Source organism: Humulus lupulus, chromosome 5 (genome assembly GCF_963169125.1).
Source record: "Humulus lupulus chromosome 5, drHumLupu1.1, whole genome shotgun sequence".
NCBI classification, from domain to species: Eukaryota; Viridiplantae; Streptophyta; class Magnoliopsida; order Rosales; family Cannabaceae; genus Humulus; species Humulus lupulus.
The window spans coordinates 233,808,968-233,817,197 of NC_084797.1; positions in this window are offsets into that span (position 1 = coordinate 233,808,968).

Consider the following 8,230-nt stretch of genomic DNA (forward strand, 5'->3'; position numbering starts at 1 on the left):
AGAATATTAAGTATAACCTAAGGTTTGATTAATGTGTCTGATATTAAGGAATATATTATTATATTATAAGGTTTAGACATCAACCAATAGGATTTTAAGCACATGTTTTGAATGGTAATTAAGGATTAAGTATTTTTGAGGATTAAATTAAATAAGGGTAAAAGTTTGAATGTATAGGGTCAGTCAGCAGCTTTGAGCACGTTGAGGGCTTAGTCAAGGCTGTTTAGTCCATTCAAACTTAGCTAAAAATGTGTAAACTCGTGTTTAAATATTCTGCGTATGCCGATATATCGCAGCTATAGGGGGCGATATGTCGCAGCACGTAGATACGGAAAACACGAATCGATGCACGGTCGCCTCGGGAACAAAGGTCCAGGCGATATATCGCCTATAGGGGGCGATATATCGCCTCCACCAGCATGTTTTCAAATTCATTTGAATTCTTTTCCCTTCAGCCATTCAAACGCCTTCAACAGTCCAGCATCTTCTGAACGAGTCTTCAGCCTCTGCTGAACGATTATTCAAATGATTTTCACTTAAAAAGCCATTATTTTTATTCAAGTAAAATCAAGATATTTTCATTCCCAAACTCTATAAATAGGACCTAGTACCCAGCCATTATTCACCATTTGCTCTAAGTTCAGAGGCTGCTAGTGTTAAGTGAGTGAGAGAGTGTAAACACTTGGTTTGGGGAAAAACTATAAGCTTAAACATCATAAGCTTATCAAACACTTGGGAAGTAAGTGAGTGCTATAGTATTTCGGTGGATGTTAGATTGATCTTGCAATCTTTGAGGTAAACCCAAAACTCTAGTCCTTTCTGTGTTCTATGTTATTTCTTTCTCAAAACCTTCTACTCAGTCCCCTAACCTTATTCTTATTTTTGGTTAGGGAATCCAAGTTCTTAAGCACTTAGTGGTGGTAAGCATATTTTCGTTTAATGGTTTAGTCTTCCTATTCTCTTTCATTTCATCTCCTTTCTTTAGACTCACCCTTGTTCATTGTGGTTTTAGGAGTGTTCCAAAAGTCCTAACTCAGTCCATTTTATCCCGGTAACTTTGGTAAGGAAATAGGCTAGAATCAACATGTTATGTGATTACGTTATCTATATGTTTTATGTTATTAAAAGTGTTATGATATATGTGTATGTTTGTAGGCTTGGGCATATGACCCATATGACTAACAAGACCCCAAATGGGTTATGGGCATATGACCTACTTAGCTAGTAGGACCCCATTAACCCCATGGGCATATGCTTGTTTAGCCTATGGGACCCCAAGTAATAATGGCCATTATAATAAGTGTATGTTATATGTATTGTGTTAAGTCCTTATGTTTTCTTATGAAATTATGTATGTGACTTTGTGTTAGATTTTCCTTACTGGGCATTAGGCTCACTCCTTTCTGTTTATGTGCAGGAAAATAAGTTTAGAGGTGGTAAGATTCGTGACGCTTAGAGGATGTGTATCGATGGTGAATGGAGTCAAGGGGCCGAGCGTTATTCGATTCGAGGATGTAGTCTCATTTTATGTTTTTATGGTTTTATGTGTATTTTCCGCTCCAATTATGTAATGTCTTTTATTTAAAATCATCTTTTGTTTTTAAAGACAATGGGATCCCATATCCTTATTAGAATTTTATTTATTTGTAAGTAACTCTTATTTTACAAGTTACTAAATAAAATTGTGGTATTTTCGTAAAAATGTAAGTTTATGTATAGTTTTTGTTAATGATCCAAATAGTCTAGATTAGTGGGTCATTACAGGCTGGGATCAGTAAAATCGTTCCCACTACTAAGGCCCCCTAACTCTCAATAAGGAAACTTGGTTCATTGATTTGTATCCACCTTCACTGAACTTAGTCATTATTCATTTTATTTATTACTTATTATGATTGCAAAAATAAAAATCAAACTCATACATGATGATAAAATAACATGAAATTAATTTGGAAAAATAATTTTCACTTATTACAATCATAAAATAAAGAAATAAACAAAACAAACAATGAAAAACTAGCTATTCTAAAAATCGGGATCTTCTACATCCGATCCTTCATCTAGCATATCATCATCTATCTCCTTATAATCATCATTGTCTTGAGCCTCAAAATTTCCTCGGGGAAGATTCAAGAAGATCCTATGTTGTTGCTCATTAGTGAATTGAAACTCTAAATCATAGGTGAACTTAAGTATGAGAGAATAATATCTTAGGGCTGCTTGTAAGTCATCATCATTATTTATATTCTCCCATATTTCTTCTAAAGTTAAAATTGCTGAAGGAAAATCTTTTAAAAGCCTAATTACTAGGACATATTGTTCTGCAGCTCTCATCATGATTTGCTTAGACTCTTGAAGGTGACCTATCTCTTTGTGGAACAAGATCAATCTTCGAGTGATCTTTTCTAGTGCTCCTACGGTGTTTCTTGGCTCCCTTATTCTTTTTAAAGCCTTAATGGCTCGGATATCCTCATTTCTTAAAGCTCCGTTCATTCTTAACTGAAAACATAAACACTAAAAGTGTTAGCTATACACATAAGTAACATAACTAGTAACTTAAACACTTACTTGGCGGTCCGATTCGGAGCTTTGAGCGTGTGTATCGAGGAGAACTTCATGCAAAGGAAACGTTTCTCTGATACCAACTGTAATGACCCACTACTCTAGACTTTTTGGACCATTAACGAAACTATACATAAAACTTACATTTTTGCGAAAATACCATAATTTATTAGAAACTTGTAGAAACAAAGTTTACTTTCATAAAATAAGTAGGATATGGGTACCCATTGTCTTTAAAACAAAAATAACTTAAAAACTAAAAAGAGTTACATAGAGAATGCGAAAAATACATTTAAAACCATAAAAACATAAACAAGACTACATCCTCGAATCGAATAACGCTCGACCCTTTGACTCCATTCACCATCGATACACATCCTCTAAGCGTCACGAATCTTTCCACCTCTAAATCTTATTTCCTGCACATAAACAGAAAGGAATGAGCCTAATATTCTTAGGTTATACTTAATATTCTTAAACTATAGATTAAACTTAGAAAATCTATAAGTACTATTATGAGTATCCAAATAATTCCCGGTCTGAACCAAAAATCCATAGTAACAAAGATAATGCTATAAATACTATCATACTATTATCTATCTTAGCTAAGTAAAGTTCTTGGACTCTACAAACATGCAAAGATGAATTCTGGTTATTTCTTCTCGCTGAAACTTGTAACTTGAAAGTGAAAGTGAAGATGAAGATATATATATATATGTAAATCCCAAAAGGAGATCAAAGGTTGGGCTAATCTAGGCCATTGGCTGGATTTAGTATTAGATCAGACGGATTGGTGTAATCATGATGATGGCGACATAAAAATGGCAGGCGAATAGACGTGGGCATGGTACAAAAGTACTCGAGTCCTCTAGTTGAGCAACCCCTGGCTGACGCGTGTCCACTCTTGAGTATATTAGACAGCTCAGTCTGCAAGGAGGGCAGTTCAAAAGTTTCCTTCTCATAGGATTCGAACTGACACTTTTGAGGGGGCAAAATGTTACATCTCGATTTCAAATATGGGAGATTTTTAAATCTAGGCTCGTTAGGTGTAAGTTCAGAAAGAACTTGGCCATCATTTAATCCATTATTTAGAAACGGTTTTGTTGTGAATGACGACCTCACGAGCTCGAGAAGTATGTAACCTCGAAGAGGCTTGAGCTTATAAGTTGGACTCGCAACTCACGATCATAGGGGTTCAACACTTGTATAAGTTTCCCGAGGCATCTCTTGCCCTCAGACAAGTTCGAGTTCAAGAAGTGTAAGCTCGAAGGTGATGGCTTCGTCAATGGTTACTCGTTGGGAGCATAGGTGAAGTAAGATGACGAGCTCGTGATAGAAAAATAGTCTCGAAGGCATAATGAACCCAGTATCTAAGCTAGTCGGTTACATGAGAACGTGTTTATTGTTGTATAATCTCCATGTTTAAGGGATATGATGTAATTAGTTATCTAATCCCAAATTCTATGGGATATTATCATGCACGTAGCAAATAATGCATTAATAGGCATTATATTATTTGATTCACAGAATATCTTCCCGAAATAGTGGGAACGAATTCTGAAACCTTCTCTGTAAATAGAAAAGGAAACTCCATTTGTAAGGGGGCGAAATACTAATTTTTGGAGAGGAAACTCTGGGCAACTATTCTCTGAAAGTTTCCAGAAGACTCCTAAGTGTTAATAACACAGACTCGTGGACTAGGAAGATTTTAACTGTTGAACCACGTAAAAAGATCCTGTTTTCATCCTTTTTATTCATTTCCGTTGGTATATCATTGATTAATTGCTTTCATTTCTTAAGTTGACGAAAAATGGTGTCAACAGTCTCAAAAGGTATTTTTCTTGCCAGACTTTACTGCCTTCTCACTGCGGAGTTACAAGCTATTAGGATTAGAATTAATTTGGATAAAGAGAGGAAGCTTCAAAATTTCTTGTGGTCTCTGATTGCAGCAATGCAGTATTAATACTAAATAGGCCGCCCAAACTTAATGAAGATCTGGATCTTATTGTTGCTGATATACAAAAGGAAGTTTTTGAAATTGCCTTGAAAGGTTTTGTCTTTTAGTCTAGGTTGTCTAATTGTGTTGCCCATGTAAGAAGTGTCATAATCTATTACTTTATAAAAACGTCGCTCAACTCATACTTATTAGAAAAATACCAGTTTAGAGAAAAGGTTTAGTGGGGCCTTGATAAAACATGAAATTTGGGCCCAATAGTTTGAAATAAAAATGTTGTGTCTTTGAAAATAGAATAAAAAAATAATAATTCTCACTGACATGATTAAAAACATAAACCATAACATAAGGTCTTAATTATCTTGGTGCTATCATCTTGATCGTTAATCGCTCATAGGACACCCCGCATCATACATGCCTAAACTTCCCACATCACTATGTGTGCAAGGAGAAACCCTATTGCATACCTGAAAGGCGAAAAGTAAGGTGGGTTAGAAAAAATCCAAGTAAAGAAGTACAAACAAATATAACAATATTCAAGAAAACACTAGGTAAACTACATACATATCGTAAACTCATGGAAAGTCATATCTTCACCATGTCATATTCATATCAAATTCATACTCATATTCGTAATCATATATCATGCGATCATGGCACCCCTATTGTCCATGTCACATCAGGAGGTCACCAGCAAAAGCATAAACCAGTAATACCTCCTCTATGAGGTAAACAGGAACTCAGGTCCTCAAATAATCTTGGCGCGTCCGTCCTATGAGTTACTTCATATCCTTAGTAACTTATTTGTTGTTTCACGTTTAGCACGCTAACAACCTACTGCTTTTCATACAACATACAAGGAGACATACACCAATTCATATCATAACATAATAATATGTACATTTCATAACACTTTAGCTTAACATATCTCATACTTTCCATAACACCATAACTCTTGCTGTAACACCCTAAATTCTAACTATGATTTTAGAAATTAAGATGTTGAAATTTAAACATAATAAATTGAGAAAAAATTTCGTCTTCTTTTTTGATAATTTAAAATAAACATAACTTGGGTTTAAGAAAAACAAATAATAGTCTTTGCAATAAAAAAAATAACTAGGCAACATTTAATCATAAAGTTCATAATTTTCCCAAGCAAAATAACACGTGGCTATACGACCCCACGTATTCACACCAGTCTTGCTATCGGGAATCCGCTCGCCACCAGTCATTTAAGGTTACCTTAATCTGTAAAAATTAAAGAAATGAATGAGCTTCTAAGCCCCGTAAGGAAAATACACAGCAAATCATACAGAAATCAACCATAATCTCATAACAAACAATTTCACATGCAATACTAGAATCATAATAGAATCCAAAGCCATAATTCATTCTATATCACAGTCATACCAAAAATCACATACAGATCTAGATCTTAAATTATATCTAGCAATCACAACATTAGTGATAAACATATATAAATAACAAATAAGGACATCCAATGAAAAAAAATAAGAGCTATAATGGTTGGACATCTCCACAATCCACTATACCACAGTGCCTCCACGACATAAACAGAGCGCTAGTGCTCCACCCTTACCGTTTCCATGTACCTGAAATGCTAGCCACATAAAATATTAGATCTAACATCTACACTACCTAGTTTTCCTTACCTTGAGTGTGGTGCACATAAACTATACTTGAGTCCTTTATATGCTAATCTCGCTTAGAACCCTATTTCATAAACATAATACCACCATCAAAATATAAACTAATAGATCTAAATTTCACAACACAATCAAACCTTTAACTATACCTCAACCTTGATCTTGAAGAAAACACTAGATCCTTAAATGCTTGTATGATTTTGACAATTAGAAAAATAGATTTGGTCGTGTGTCCTTCTTGATGCTAGGGTTCATCTATGTGTGATGAAGGTTAAGGGTTTTGAAAATTGATGCAATTAGGGTTTAGGTGAATTCGGCCATACTAGGGTTTTCAAAGATTATGAAGAGGTGAGGGTGATGATGATGATTTCGGCCTAGGGTTTATATGGGTGGTGGGTGCATGACAACAAGAGGGAGAGAGAGAGTGTGTGCATGTGAGAGCTCAGAGGAAAGCAAGAGTGAATGAGAGAAAAAAATGAGAAGGAATAGGTTCTATTTATAGGCTCTTGGAAATCCTAGCTACACTAGAATTCTAACTGCACTAGAATTCCTAAATGCACTAAGATTCCTAACTACAGTAGGATTCCCTTGTTTCTCTCCTAAATTCACCCTAAATATTAATCAAATTTAAAATTCAAATCCCTAAATATCCTAAACACATTTCGGCCACGCATAAAATAATACAAAAAAATCCACTTAGTTATTAGTTGCTAACCAAACTCCACAAAGATAGGCCTAAGTATTTTAGGATTCTTATCTTATTTTTCTTACTTATTTAAATAAAAAAAAGAAACCCTAATTAAACTATACATTTCGGCCACCAATAGAAGAATAATATTTTATTCTCTCAATAATTCTAAATTAATTATCCACAAAACTATATTATAAAATTATTAACTTTATTCTAACTATACCATAAAAACCATACTATACTATAATAATCATAACCAAGAAATAATTTCCAAATTAAACATTATTCTATCACCACAACTCAAGTTAAAAATATTCTATAAAATAAAAACAACCTATAATCACATAAATAAAGAGGTCTAAAAGAAAGGTAACCTTGGTTACTACAATTCTCCTATCGTTAAATAAAATTTTTCCTCGAAATTGGACTTACCAAAAATCTCAGGGTATCGTTCCCTCATATCTTCTTCCAGCTCCTAGGTTGCTTCTCGCTCACTACTATTGATCCATAGAATTCTTGCTATAGGGATACTTTTGGACCTTAACTCCATAGTTCCCTTTTCTAGAACGCGTACTCGTCATTCTACATAACACAATTCCTACTTCAGTTCTAGAGCTTCGTGATTCAACACATGGGACTGATCAGATACATATTTCCTCAATATTGAGACGTGAAACATATTATGCATTTCTACTAATGATGGCGACAACTCCAAGCGATACGCTACTTGCCCAATTTTGTCCAGTATGTCGAAATGACCTATAATTCTCAGGTTTAGTTTTCCTTTCTTATTGAAACACATAATCTCCTTCATGGGCGATACCTTTAGAAAAACATGGTCACCTACTGCAAACTCTATGTCTCACCTCTTAGAGTTTGCATAGCTCTTCTAAAGACTATAACCTGTGACCATTCTTTGCCTTATCTTTTCTACCACTTTTGTCGCCTCCCTCACTGTGTCTAGACCCAACAATTTCCTTTCACCCACCTTGTCCCAATGAAGTAGTGTTCTACATTTACACTCATACAACATTTCAAAAGGTGTAATTCCTATTGTGGTCTGATAACTGTTGTTGTAGATGAATTCCATAAGTGGTAGGTATTTACTCCAAGACCCTGGAAAGTCTAAAGTTCATGCTCTCAACATGTCTTCTAAAATGTGTATGGTACATTCTGACTGACCACCATCTGTCTGAGGATGGAAAGTTGAGCTTAACTTTAACTTACTCCCCATAGCATGTTGTATACCTTCCCAAAATTTGGATGAGAAAACCAACCCTCTGTCAAAGATTATTTTCTTAGGAACTCCGTGAAACCTTACTATTTCTGCCACGTAAATCTTTGCGTACTACTCTT